The sequence below is a fragment of the Pongo pygmaeus genome, chromosome 2 (genome assembly GCF_028885625.2).
Source record: "Pongo pygmaeus isolate AG05252 chromosome 2, NHGRI_mPonPyg2-v2.0_pri, whole genome shotgun sequence".
Lineage (NCBI taxonomy): Eukaryota > Metazoa > Chordata > Mammalia > Primates > Hominidae > Pongo > Pongo pygmaeus.
Genome location: NC_085930.1, coordinates 150,075,488 through 150,090,055, shown reverse-complemented (window position 1 = coordinate 150,090,055; position 14,568 = coordinate 150,075,488). Strand labels below are relative to the sequence as shown.

Below are 14,568 nucleotides of genomic sequence, written 5' to 3'. Positions count from 1 at the left end.
CATGCATACACATGTATATTAGCATTTCCCAACCTCCTCAAAGCCAAGCACCCTTTATTCTTCCTCCATACGCCATGTGTTCAGAAAGATCTGCTCAACTAAATTGCATTTATTAAGTAATGATTCATCTTCCCACTTAAAAAAAACAAAAACAAAAACTTGCAATCTTTTTGTATATGCAATTACCAATCAGAGCTTCCTCAAAACCTGAGATAACCTGTTGTTAATAGTGGATTCCAATCTAAAAAATTTGTGGTCTATTAATAATTGCATGTTTGTATGTTTCCATTGAAGCTTTTGGAAACTCTGAAAATTACTCAAAGACCTCCAAGAAAACTGAGGCACATGGATTAGGAACCAGGGTTGGGAAGTGCTAGTATGCGGTGTTGCTCTGTGTTTCCCTGTGACTGGAAGGTGGGAGGTGGTAGGACAAGGCAATTCGGCTTTGGATTCAGCCTGCCTGGGTTTAAAGCCCAGCTTTGTTGCTTACAAGGCCACTTTAGGCAAGTTAGCTCAACTCCTGTGGCTTCTTCATCTATAAAATGGGACTGATTTTAATATTAGTGCCTACCTTGTAGGGCTTTTTAAGAACTAAATGAGATAATACATGTGAAGCATTTGCAAGAGTACCTGGTATTATGTAAGCGCGCTATGATTGTAGGCTGTTGTGGCTGCTGTTAGTACTGGAAGTTAAGTATTCAGAGTTCTAAGTTCCTACCATCCAAGCAGTGAGAATCATAGCTACTGCGTGTAAAACAACCTTTACACCCTAGAAATTTTCCATGGGTAATCTGCCAGGGTCACATGGTGAGTGACATAAAGGGATCGAAACACAGGTCTGACTCCACATCCACTTTTTTGTATTGTTAACATGTTCCAGGTGGTACCTTGACCAGACTCTCTGTCAACAGCTTGTTAAGGGTAAAACTGGCTCTGGGTTTCCTAAGAGGCTTAGCAAGTGAATGGGTCTTTACATCCACTTGGGAATTCACAAACAGTGGCATTTCTTTCTTATTAGAGCCAAATGTTTCTCCAGAAGTGGCTAGATTTCCCCAAATTGTTATTAATAACTAAAATATCACAGCAACAGTTTTAAACAACACAGTCTAAAAATTACATAATCAACCCGTCCCTCAAAATTTTCCATCCTTCCTCATAACCAGTCACAGATTCTCTCTCTTAATCATTCTTCTGAGTATGGGGAACTATCTGGAAATTTCCAGGAAGGGCCCAAGTTGTCATAATTATTTTCTTTTCTGTAAAAGTTTATCATTTTCAAGACCACTAAACATGATGTATTTCCTCTGTCTTTATAATACTTCTAATTTCAATACATTTGCAAAAAAAAAAAAAAAAAAAAAAGCAAGACTTTCAAGATTATCTCCTCTCTTAAATTTCCACCAGTTCTTCACCATTCCTACAATATGGTTCCTGATCCTTTTCCAGGGGCCTTTTCTAGAAGGTTTTCCTACCTCATTCATTTAATCTCCACACAGGTTTCTGTTATCCTACAACTGCCTGCTTGCACCTTCTGACTAGAACTCTTAGCCAATTTAACACTTACTAACGTCTTCTCTTTAAGGTTTCAATATTACAATATATTAAAAGACTAAAGTATCTTTTTTAAACCCACTTGCTGTCTTTGTTTCCTACTATTGGTTAGGAATCTGTTAACTCATTCCAACTCTCATACTAGTAGCACTCTGTTAAATTAATTCGTGGTTTTACTTTTTTTCCTCTTTCCCTCAACCTGGGTTCTCACCAAATTCTATAATTTGGCCTCCCCTAATTTGGCTGCTTATCTTTTTTCCGTCAAGCACTTTAAGGAAGTCTCTTTCCAAATCATTTTTTCTCATCTCTACTACATTCTTGAAAGGCTACTTGTTGTGTGTGATGTGTGTGTTTGATAGTAAATCTACCAAAGCCCTTGAAGAGACAATGTTTAGAATAGGGGTGTCAACTTCCCATGCCTGTGGGAGCCAGACAGATAAATGTGTGAAACTGCTTATGGGAAGTGGCATGAATTTTGGCCTGCAGGAGAATTCAAGTCCCACCTAAATGGGGTTGGGAGGTGGGGAATGGGGATGGTGGCTACCCAACGCCGGACCAATTGTTGCCAGGTGGAAATGCCAGATCTGCAGCACTTCCTAAGGGAGCCTAAATCAGGATTGTTATATAAAATCTATGAAATGTTGACTACTTAAAAAAAAAGGAATATAAATCTGATCAAGGGTCTAGATATAACTCCCAATTTACAGGAAATCTCTGAGATAGAGAAACACATAAAACAGCACCAAGGGAAGTAATCACCAAATTTCAGATAGGAGGAAACTACAGTTTCTTCAACAAAATTTTTATAGCAATAGCAAGGAAAAAAAGAGAGGAAACCTATAAATTAAATGAAATTTAATAGTGTCAGTTGCACTCTATGGACTTTATTTGGATTTGACTTTATGGACTTTATGGACTTTATTTGGATTTGAGCCTTGAACAAATAAATTGGTTTTTTAAAAGACGACCTCTCATTTTTTGAATGCTATGATGTTTTGATGTTATTAAAGAATTATTGTTCTTTGTTGGTGTGGTCTAGTACTGTGGTTATTTTTCTTTTTTAGTAATCCACATTTTAAAAATATATTTTAAAAGTAATCTACATTTCTAAAACTTTTTATTTCAAAATATTTCAAACTTATAGAAGTGTTACAAGAACAGTGCAAAAAAAATAATACAGAAGGAGAGTTACATGAAACAAGATTGGCTAGCAGCTGATAATTGTCAAAGAACTAACTGAGGGTTCATTAAACTAGCCTCTACTACATATGTTTAAGATTTTCATAAAGTTTTAAAAGGTTATGTTAATAAAAGTCTTTATTTAAAATGATATAAAATGCTTCTGCTAGGATGTTAAGTAGACAAGAAGATACATAGTTTGTCTACAAAATACTATCTCAACTATTAAAAAATGCACGATGCATAGATAAAAGGCCAAAATGTTCAACACTCCAAATTACCTCATAATAGGGATACACTACTTTTATAATTTGAAAAAAAAAAGGTAATAGCATTTTAAAACCAAGAAACAAAAATATTGGCGACTCATTCAACTAAAAACATTGTTAGAAGTGAAACAAACACACAGGTGGACTGAATCTGGCCAATAGGGCCCCAGTTTACAGGTTTCCAATCAGAAAATGGGCCTGCAAAACCCATTAGGTCCCTCGGGCCACATCTGGCCTGATACCTGTTTTTGTGTGGCCTACAAGCTAAGAATAGTTTATACATTTTTTAATAATTGGGAAAAAATCAAAAGGAGAATATAAACGTAGCTCGTTTTATTGCATTCCACTTTATTGGGTTTGTAGATACTGCGTCTTTTTTTACAGGTTGAAAGTTTCTGGCAATCCTGCGTCAAGCAAGTCTGACTGGTGCCATTTTCCTCATAGCATATGCTCACTTTGTGTCTCAGTGTCACATTTTAGTAATTCTCACAATATTTCAAACTTTTCCATTATCATTATATGTGTTATAGTGATCTGTGATCAGTGATCTTTGATGTTACTATTGTAATTGCTTTGGGGTGCCATGAACCACGCCCATATAAGATGGCGAACTTTATTGATAAATGTTTATGTTCTGACTGTTCCACTGACTGGCCATTCCCTACCTCTCTTCCTCTCCTTGGGCCTCCATATTTCCTCATCTACAAAAATACTGAAATTAGGCCAATTAACCCTACAATGGCCTCTAAGTATTCAAGTGAAAGGAAGAATTGCGCATTTCTCACTTTAAATCAAAAGCTAGAAATGATTAAGCTTCATGAGGAAGGTATGTTGAAAGTCAAGACAGGCCAAAAGGTAGCCCTCTTGTGCTAAGCATTTAGCCAAGTTGTAAGGAAAAGCTCTTGAAGGAAATTAAAAGGGATACTCCAATGAACATGGAAATGATAAGAAAGCCTTATTGCTGATCTGGAGAAAGATTGAGTGGTCAGGATAGAGGATCAAATGAGTCACAACATTCCCTTTAGCCTAAGCCTAATCCAGAGTGAGGCCCTAACTCTCCTCAATTCTAGGAAGACTAGGAGAGGTAAGGAAGCTGCAGAAGAAAAATGTGGAGCAAGCAGAGGTTGGTTCATGAAGTTTAAAAAAGAAGCTGTCTCCATAACATAAAAGTGCAAAGTGAAGTAAGTGCTGATGTGGAAGCTACAGCAAGTTATCCAGAAGATCTAGCTAAGACAATTGATGAAGGTGGCTACATTAAACAACAGATTTCCTATGTAGACAAAACAGCCTTCTATTGGAAGAAGACGTCACCTAGGACTTTCATAAATAGAGAGGAGAAATCAATGCCTGGCTTCAAAACTTCAATTAGGGGCTTATGAAGCTGGTGACTTTAAGTTGAAGCCAGTGCTCATTGACCATTATGAAAATCCTAGGACCTTTAAGAATTATGCTGAATCTACTCTGCCTGTACTCTATTAATGGAACAACAATGACTAGATGACAGCAGATCTAGTTTAGTGAATATTTTAAGCCCACTGTTGAGACCTACTGCTCAGAGAAAAGATTTCTTTCAAAATATTACTGCTCATTGACAATATACCTGGTCACCCAAGAACTGTGATGGACATGTACAAGGAGATAAATGTTGTTTTCATGCCTGCTAACACAACATCCATTCTGTAGTCCTGATCAAAGAATAATTTTGACTTTCAAGTCTTATTAAAAATATATTTCATAAGGCTGTAACTGCCATAGACAGTGATTGCTCTGATGGATCTGGGCAAAGCAAATTGAAAACCTTTGGGAAAGGATTCACCATTCTAGATGCCATTAAGAACATTCATGATTAATGAAAGGAGGTCAAAATATCAACATTACCAGGAGTTTGGAAGACGTTGGTTCCAACTCTCATGGATGACTTTGAGAGATTCAAGACTTCAGTGGAGGAAGTAACTGCAGATGTGGTGGAAATAGCAAAAGAACTAGAAGTGGAGCCTAAAGATGGGACTGAATTTCTGCAATCTTATTATAAAACTTGATCAGATGAGGAGTTGCTTCTTATGGATGAGCAAAGAAACTGGTTTCTTGAGGTGGAATCTATTCCAGGTGAAGACACTGTGAACCTTGTTGAAATGACAACAAAGGATATATAATATTACATAAATTTAGTTGATGAAGCGAGGACAAAGTTTGAGAAGATTGACTCTACTTTTGAAAGAAATTTCTACTGTGGGTAAAATGCTATCAAACAGTGCCACATACTAAAGAGAAATCTTTTGTGAAAGTCAATAAATGCAGCAGACTTCACTGTTGTTTTAAGAAATCGCCACCCCAACCTTCAGCAACACAACACTGATTAGTCAGCAGCCTTCAACATCCAGGCAAGACCCTCCACCCGCAGAAAGATCATGACTTCCTGAAGGCTCAGACATCAGTGGCATATTTTAGCAACAAATTATTTTTAAACTAAGGTATATACACTTTTTTAAGGCATAATGGTATTACACACTTAATAGACTACAGTGTAATGCAAACACAACTTTTATATGCACCGGGAAACTAAAAAGTTTGTGCACCTTGCTTTATTGCAACATTCGCTTTATTGAAGTAGCCTGGAACCGAACCTGTGACATCTGAGGTATGCCTGTATTTCATGATGTGAAAATTGTATGAAATGCAGATTTCAGAGTTTATAAGTGAAGTTTTGAGACACAGTCACGTTCATTCACTTCTGTATCTGTGAATGACAGTATATCATTATTACTATACTTAATATTATATATTATTGTATTTTGAATTTCATCAATATAAAATTTGTGAAAATTTGCTTTGTCACTTGTTATATAAATACCTACGAAGTATCTTCAGTTTTGTCTTGACCCACTGTTAAATTAAATGTATAGAAGGCCATTGATTTAGACTAGCTCCTGCACTAAGCCCCAAGAGACCAAACCAAAATGGAGTCACTCACGCTAAAGTTCCACATCACCAAACTGAAATGAAGTTGTTTATCTGACTTGAGAAATTAGGAGACAGATAATAGGCCAATTTTAGCCAGAATGATAAAGCAGTCCCCTCTGCTTTAACCTTAATAAGGAAAATTACCTGCAGTAACCTGATGTTAACCAATCTGCTTTTTGTATTTTTATTTCCTTGTTCCTGCCTAAGCTACCTTATAAAAACCAATTGTTCTGCCATGCCCAACGGAATACCTTCCTATTTGTTAAAGATAGCATGCTGCCTGATTCACGAATTCCTAATAAAAAACAAGTAGATCTTTAAACTCAATTTGTTGAAAATTTGTTTTTTCATGCCATAAAGCCTAAAGTATTTGCTGTCTGACTCTTTACAGAAAAAGTTTGTCAGCCTCTGGTTTAGAACTTGGGCTTTCCTGGTGACCTCAAGGCAGTTTTAGTCGAAAGAGCACTGGTCTAGGAGTCATGCATGGTTTCATTCCACCACTTAACTCTCCGAGAGACCTTGAGAAGTCCCATCTTCTCTGGGCCATGGTTCCCTCAAAGATAGAGTAAAAAGAGTCTAAAATCAATAAGGCAACAGAAACGTGTAGTTCAGATTCCCATAAGAGCTTAGCAGGAAGTACAGGGATGATGCAGTGCTAAATGCTGGTATGACAGCCAGGTGTGGTTCTCCTGGAGACCAAGCGATTCAAACAATCAGAATATCCTTTGAGGATGGCTCCACAGGCACTCAGACTCGGGGCTGGATAGGCTGGTGAAGGAAGGAAGAGGAAGGCTCTGGGGGCTCCCAAAGCAAACTAGCATGCCTGCAGTGGGCAACCTGACTTTGGGGAAAATAATTTCTAAAATCTGCAGTGTACAGCAGGTATTTTGGGTAGGTCTTCAGTCTGTGCTTTGTAGATGACCAAAAGCACTTGATCACATAGCATGAATAAAAAGTCTGCTTATTTCATTTAATGTTTAATTCAGATCTAGTACAGTGATGGGGAGGAGGGTGGTAGGGTGTGGTGGGGAGTGGTGGTAAGGGGGCCCTCTGGCATCCTCAGCATGTAGAATAGGAGGCTTGGGATAGAAATGGAAAGTTCAGGCTGGGCGTGGTGGCTCACGCCTGTAATCCCAGCACTTTGGGAGGCTGAGGCAGGCGGATCACAAGGTCAACAGATTGAGACCATCCTGGCCAACATGGTGAAACCCCGTCTGTACTAAAAAAAATAAATACAAAAATTAGATGGGCGTGGTGGTTCATGCCTGTAGTCCCAGCTACTCAGGAGGCTGAGGCAGGAGAATTGCTTGAACCCAGGAGGCGGAGGTTGCAGTGACCCGAGATTGCGTCACTGCACTCCAGCCTGGCAAAAGAACGAGACTCCGTTTCAAAAAAAAAGAAAGAAAAAAAAAGAAATGGAAAGTTCTTATGACTCTGTAGTAAATAAATCACCTTTAAGGACATCAATCTGTAGGAGCTTCACAATAGGCAACGTGGGGCAATTAAGTAGCAAGGCCAACATTATGAGCGAAGCCAGAGAGTACATCATAGTACCCAGTCTGTATGCCGTAGGCCTGCAACCTGCATTTAAGGTCTCTCCTGAGCTTTCTTTTTCTAGTTGCAACCCCTTCCCACTTTCTCCCTGGTACCTTGTTCCCCCAGCTCCATGGCGCAGCAGAGCGGCATCTCCTTTTGTCCCCTGGCTGCCTCCTGACTGCTTCCTTTGTTCCCTCTTTCTTATTTTCTGCATCCTCACCCTGCCCCCGTGCTGCCCTATCTACAGCCAGCTCCCCATTTTGCTTCCCAGATGACCACCCCATTCTCTTCCGCATTGTTTCCCCAGTACCCTGAGTACTTCAGAGAATCTTTCCACAGTGTAGTTCCTTCCTTTCCCTGCTCCAGGTTCCTCTCTTCCCTTCCTCAGTTCAAGAAACAAGAGAAAAGGAAAAAAAAAAATGACAAGGGCACTGCCCTTCTGGGATTTAACCACACTCTCAGCTGGTGGCTTTTGTTTTCTGGCTTCACTGGCTTGTAAGGCCCTTGGGGCAGGGAATCTACAGTCATGCTCAGGGCTGGGGAAGGTCGGCAGGACTGTTAGGCCTTAATTAGAGCAAGGCCTCAGACAGGGTGGGAGATTTTAGCAAGCAAGACGAAAAAAGAAATTTCAAAATATCCATTTGGCAGCAATGACCACAGAGTAAGGAAGAGGATTGTTTTATTGTAGAAAGCATATAATGAAAGCCTCCACTGCTTTTCATGAGCACAGAAAGAATATTTACACTGGCAATTTTCAAACCAAACAGCACCAGAAAACAAACTCCCTCTACAGGCCAAACATAGGGAGTGTTCAGTCTTGAACCCTGAGCAGGAATTGCTGCAGAAGCAAGGAGAACATTAAGGGGGAAAAATGCAAAATGAGTTATGAGATCAAAAGAACAATTTTCTGGTCAACGAGACATTTAGGCTAAGGCAGTGGCATGCTGGGATCACCTAACAAAGACAATTGATTTTGCAACTGGTCTCTGATTTACCTGCTGCCCAGAAAGCCTTCTGCAGAACAGCCAGCATGGAGACCCCCCCACTGTCAACCAGGGAAGGTAAAAAAGCAAAAACATCTTGCCTACATCACAAATTCAAATTTTTGCATTTGAGGGCTTCTCAACTTAACATCTGCTCATGAATGCAAAAGTGGCAGCCGTTATTGAGGTCACCTGGCAATGCAGGCGGACCAGCTTGGAGAAGGGCAGCCAGACATACGGTGGCTTATTAGGAGCCAAGACATCTCGGGAAGGTGGTGAGGTCAAGATACAAAGTCCAAGTGAAGAACTGTCCTTGTCATCAGCTGAAATGCCCCAAACTGAGGGATGGCCTCCAGCGAACAGTATAAAAGGCCATTAAGAGAACAGCATGCCATTTATTTCTTCCTGGAACAGGGAGGATACACAATTGTGCTTGTCCATACAATGCTCTACCCTTCTGTGGGAACCTGGACTGCAGTTTCATAGGGGGACTATGTCATATTTCATTCTGCTTGGCTTATAGCAGTGTTTGGCACATAGCTGATGCTCAACAAATGCTCAAAGAAGTAAACTGAATTGTTGCAGTCCCCTTCCCCACGAATGGGCAGAGAGCCCCTTTACCACCAGCCCCCTTCCCCACTCTACTACAAAGGAACCGAACAAGCTTGTCTTCATGTTGTAGAATGTTTCAGGGCCTCTCAAAACCAAACGAAGTATAACATGCCAGCCAGGCCGCCTCTACTGTGATAAGCAAAGTCTGCTAAGTAATGAATCAATTTTAGAAGGTGCTTCGGAAATGTTTAGAAGGCTCAAAAGAGCCTTGTAGTTTCTAACTCGCATAGCAAACTTCTCCCTTTGTTCCCTGACCTTTGTCAACAGAATAACCCGAAAAGCATGAAAGAGTTCTGGTTCTTAAGAAGAATTTTTTAAAGAATGACTTGCTCTAATAGAGGAAAAAAACCTTACTAGTTTTTTAGAAAGCCACCCAACAGGCAAAGATGTGTGCAGAGCTGAAGTGTTTTAGCAAAACCTGAAAAAAACTTCACTCTAGTGGGAGGCATTTTAGGACTAAGACAATCTACTGGCCGGATGAGATGAGACAAACCCTTCCACCATTTTGCCTTTGAAAAAAATTCAATGACTATCTCAATGTTTTGCCATTGGTTTAAATTCCAGAATTCTTATGAAAAATAAAGCAAGAGGCTTCTCAGAAATTTCTCTACTCTGAGAGGTCTTTCTTCTGTGCATTTCTTGGGTTAACACTGAATCTGTGCCAGAATTTCATCACCACCTAGCACTGCAACGTACTGTACCTTCTGAAGCAGTTTCAGGGTCATGACTGGGTCAAAGGCAATGACCCCATGAGTACCAGTCTCTGGGAGTTTGACTGGCTCAAACCAGTCACAGGGACCTGGGCCATCCTTTTACTGTAGGGGAAGCTTACCTAAGTTAAGCCTCAGCCCTTGAAGCTGTCAGACCTGGCTCTGAGATAGCAACATTTACACAAAGAAAGGAAAGTTTGAAGGCTGAGCATGAGCACTCCTCTCCTGGTAATGCCCCACGTCAGATCTTCACCTGACTAGATCCTTCTCAGCACACGATCTTCACTTAAATGCCACATCCTCAGAACATTCTGAACAATCTTTCTAAAGTGGCTCTCCTCCCTAGAACCACATAACCCTCACTTTTTATTTTATTTTTTTAATTTTAATTTTTTCTTAGAGAAAGAGTCTTGCTTTTTTGCCCAGGCTGGAGTGCAGTAGTATGATTCTAGCTCACTGCAACCTCGAACTCCTGGGCTCAAGTAATACTCCTACCTCAGCCTCCCGAATAGCTAGGACTACAGGTGCACACCAGCCACCGTGTCCAGTTAATTTTTAAAATTTTTTGTGGAGATGGGGTCTTGCTATGTTGCCCAGGCTGGTCTCAAACTCCTGGTCTCAAGCAATCCTCCTGTCTCGGCTTCCCAAAGTGTTGGGGTTACAGGCATGAGCCACCGTGCCTGGCTCACTTTCATTTTTAAATTTTTAATTTTCCTCTGTGCACTTTCCTTCTTTATTTACATCTATATTTTTGCTTATTCCCCTCCCTGCAAGTACCCTCCCATTCTCTGGAATATGCCTGGCATGTAGTAGATGCTCAATAAATGTGTTGACTGTTTATTTACCAAGAGAGCTGTTAAGAACAGCATTTCCCCTGGAAAGGAGCTGTTAGAATGAACCACATGGTACCAGGAACTTAAAGACTTAGCATGACTTAGTACTAAAGAGAAAGTGCTAGATCTCTTTCTAGATTCTTCTCACATAACAGTGAAGAGGCTCTAAGTCATAGTCTGATTACCAGTCCATCTCCGGGGGATCCATGGAAATGGATGAGGTAGATCAATACCACTCTAGTATTATGGCAAGAGATGCAATCTTGGTATTATAGTATTATAAATATTATAGTATTTTATATTATAAATCATTCCAACAGAAAACCACATATTTGCCCATTTTGTTTTGGTGAGAACAGTGCAATTGTTTGCATAGTCTTGCTGTCGCACCTGCTCTGGCCTGCCCAGTAAAAATACCGGAGCCAAAAAGTGTAAATGGGTTCAGGATAGCTTTTCAAACAATGAGATGGGGTAAGTGTCATCCTCTACAATCATCAAGAAGCATTCTCAGCTAATCTTGGAAATTCAATAATAATTGTAAATGGGTAAGTTTGGGAAAGCTTTGTGCCTTGTCAAGATTGCTGTGAAATATGAAGGCAAAGTATTAAGGTGAAACACAACGAAGTAATATATAGTAATTATTATTCTATTCACTGGTTTATTTATTAGAATGACGATGATACGATACACTTCCCAACAATCTTATTTGGCTTTCTAGACCCTTGAATTGGGTTTAAAATTCTTTTAGGCAAGACTAAGAGCAACATAAGTGAATAATGCCACAAAAAAACCCCATTAAGTATGAAAATCTACAAGATGACGCAACCATGCTTGAGTCACAAACAAAAGAATCGACATTCTATAAAGAAGAAATACACTGTTGAATCTATCAGGCATTCATTTTAATGGTAAAACAATTGCATTGCATCCATCTAATCTTGTAATTAAGATTCAAATAGGTGCAAAATGATTACTTTGTACTGGCCTATCAAAATAGAAGACATTGTAGTTATAAGCTTTCTGACTAGCAGTAGTGTTTTAATTATAAATGCCTGGCTCATTATTTGCTCAAGAGCGAATGACAATTAGCTTGATCCTATTGCAACTGTTAATGCTGTTGGTACTAAAAAAAATACGCAATATTGAATCAGGTTTCTGATATTTCCCTTCAGTTTACAATCTTCTGATTGATACTATATTCAAAATGTACTTAGTCATTTAAAGTCACAGGCAAGAAGGAAAATGGCTCCCAACAGCCAAAAAAAAAAAAAAAAAAAAAAAGGTGTTGCAGGAAGGGTATTTCATGGCAAGCCTGGAGAACAAAATCAGTATGAGATGAATCACGTTCCAAAATAATTGAACCAGAGAAAGACTCCAAGCAAAATATTTTAGTTGGCCACAAAACAACATGACAACAACCACCACCACCCTTCAGCCCATTAGAGAGGTTCAGTTCTATGATAGTGCTATGGAATAGAATATTAGTTAAACTGCTAGAATAAGGCAGCCTTTTACACAGATGGTTTTGAATCTCAATGTTCTTCACATTGAAGCAAACCTCGGGGAGGTTTCAGGTTTAGCACCATCTTCCTAACACACCTATAGAGATATTTCCACAAAGGTTCAGGGTGCACTTGTCATTGGTAGGGGTAGGCTTGGATTTGGGTCCTTTTCTACCGACAGCACTGAGGTTACCAACGGAGGGATCAGGGAAGGCAAGAGTACAAGCATTTTCTGATTCTCAGAATTTCTGAAATACCTTTTGTTTCAGTGGCGCTGGTGAACTTGTGATAATGAAACTACACCTCTGTACACAAACCTTGACCTGCATTCTGGAGCATACTGCAAAGAAAACCTTAATTTTGAAAGTACTGAGCACAAAGGAGGGAGAGAAAAGCTGTCACTGTGCAAGCTTTCTCTATATGTTTAGAAATATGGCTTAATTTTTAAGGCTTGAAGACCGCATTAAAAACCATCTAAAACCAGTTCAGATTCTATATGAGAGGAAAAAGAACTGTAAATTTTTCATTAAACATTTGTTTCCTTTTTAAGGACATTCTTTTGCATATCTGTTATTGCATGTTTAAATACGATTTGGTTACCAAGGAAACAGGTTCTGGCCCAGTGTTAAATTTGAAACTAAAATATATTTGAGAAGTTAAGCTCAAAAGAAAGAGCTCATGAAATTATTTTGAAAAGTGCCAGAACCACAGCTATATGGTCTGCAATGAACCATTCTAGGGGCTCGGTTTCATTTAGTGAAGCTCTATTTCTTTTAAGAGGGCCATCTATATTTAATATTTCCTTCTTTAAAAATTGTAACTCCTCATCCCCCCAAATTATATACATAATATAATGTATTCTTGTATATTACCTAAAATTAATTTTGGAAGCATATCAGTTTTCATTTTCATCTTTCATGTAACACGTTTAAAGACCGCTTCTTAAAATTTAAATATTTTTAATGTTTCTTATTAAGCTTGTTTATGCTCTTTGAAATCATCTCCAGAAACCCATTTATTTTTAGTTTCAAGCTGAAATGGAGCTGAATCATCACTCTTTTCAAAAAATTCTTTTGTTGTCTAATGGCACCACACCTATCATATATATGATTTTTTTAAAAAAAATCTCCCTTTTATGGCAGAATCATTTAATAAGTTTGTAAAAGCTATACATTTATATACTATCTGAATAGCAGAGGCTGTCCAATTAAAAACCCTCCCCCAAAAGATTACAACTGGCTTATTTAATTTTTGTTTTTCTAAAAGTCATATTCTAATGCATCTAATGTTCTTGCTGCATGGCCCAAAAAAAACTATAAAAACATGCAAATTTCAACCTACCTGTATGCATCACTTAATGCAGTGCTAGCATGACAAGACACTCAGCCATTTTTATGTAAAGCGATGGAGACCAACTGATTTCTCTGTCTTCTTGCTCACAAGTTTTAGATGCAATTGTCACATACACACAAAAATCATATGCAGAACAGCTTGAATGAACTGTGATCACAGAACTGAATTTATCAACAGGAAAACAGGATTGAAAAAAGAAGTTTCTCATCCAAGGTTTTTCTGAGACTGCAACCAAGGAGGTGGTGTGTTGAATTTTTTTCCCCTTCCTCCTCTGAGAGTTCAAAGCTCGGAGCTGACCACTGCAAAGGCCACTGTCACATTTGCTGAAAATCAAACCACTGATACCAGCATTGAAAATACAAATTTGAGAACCCAAGTTGCTTGCACATGATGGAGTGCATAAGAGTTAAAAATAGAATCCACCTTGCCTCCTACCTGCATAATAAACATGTAAGTTTCAAGTGTTTAATTTGATATTTACATTAATTAACAATACAACATACATTATTTAAAAGACAGCAAATGCACGAAGAAAGGAGAGACACCATCTGGTAGCAGAGTTTTGTTGTTGTTGTTTTTGTTTTTAGGGTTTGTGGGGGGTTTTGGTTTTGTTAAAAAAAAAAAAAAGGTAAAATCATATTTTGAATGTGATGAAAAGCAAACATCCAGAAGCAAATGAATTGGAAATGAAAGGTGATGTTGAAATATCTAAAGCTGTAATGAGGCAAAAACAAGTCTTCGCTACCAGATGATATGGCATACAGAGCATTTACATACTCACATCTGAAATACTAGGCAACGTGTAATGAATTCTAGACACAGCATGCACACACAGCACAAGCACGGCTAATCCTGCCTGCCATCTTAGGCTCGCAGAAGCAAGATACGCACTGCATGCAGCACACGAGCACTGGGGAAGGAGGAGGCAAGGGACAGCTCACCTTAAATGCAGTATCTGATTAATGTTGTAAGTGACATTGCATATCAGCCTCAGAGTCTTGGTTCAACTGGGTAGGAGGGAACAAAGAAAAATGTCATCAACTGGTGATGCAAGATGAGCCCAATCACTAAACACTGTT

At 39.0% G+C, this 14,568-nt stretch overlaps 1 protein-coding gene across 37 annotated transcripts in view; it reads right to left on the bottom strand.

The window, feature by feature from the left end:
• The window catches only part of ZBTB38 (zinc finger and BTB domain containing 38), an 80,263-nt gene that overhangs the window by 47,233 nt on the left and 18,462 nt on the right, over positions 1-14,568 (bottom strand). For 19 of the 37 annotated variants that reach the window (XM_054480162.2, XM_063662239.1, XM_063662247.1 and 16 more), the window contains one exon: positions 14,431-14,496. The gene's annotated coding sequence lies outside the window, so the exon portion shown is untranslated. Of the gene's footprint in view, positions 1-4,877; positions 5,123-13,477; positions 14,499-14,568 lie in introns of those variants that run through there. The other 18 variants (XM_054480166.2, XM_063662237.1, XM_063662253.1 and 15 more) reach the window with 6 other exon arrangements.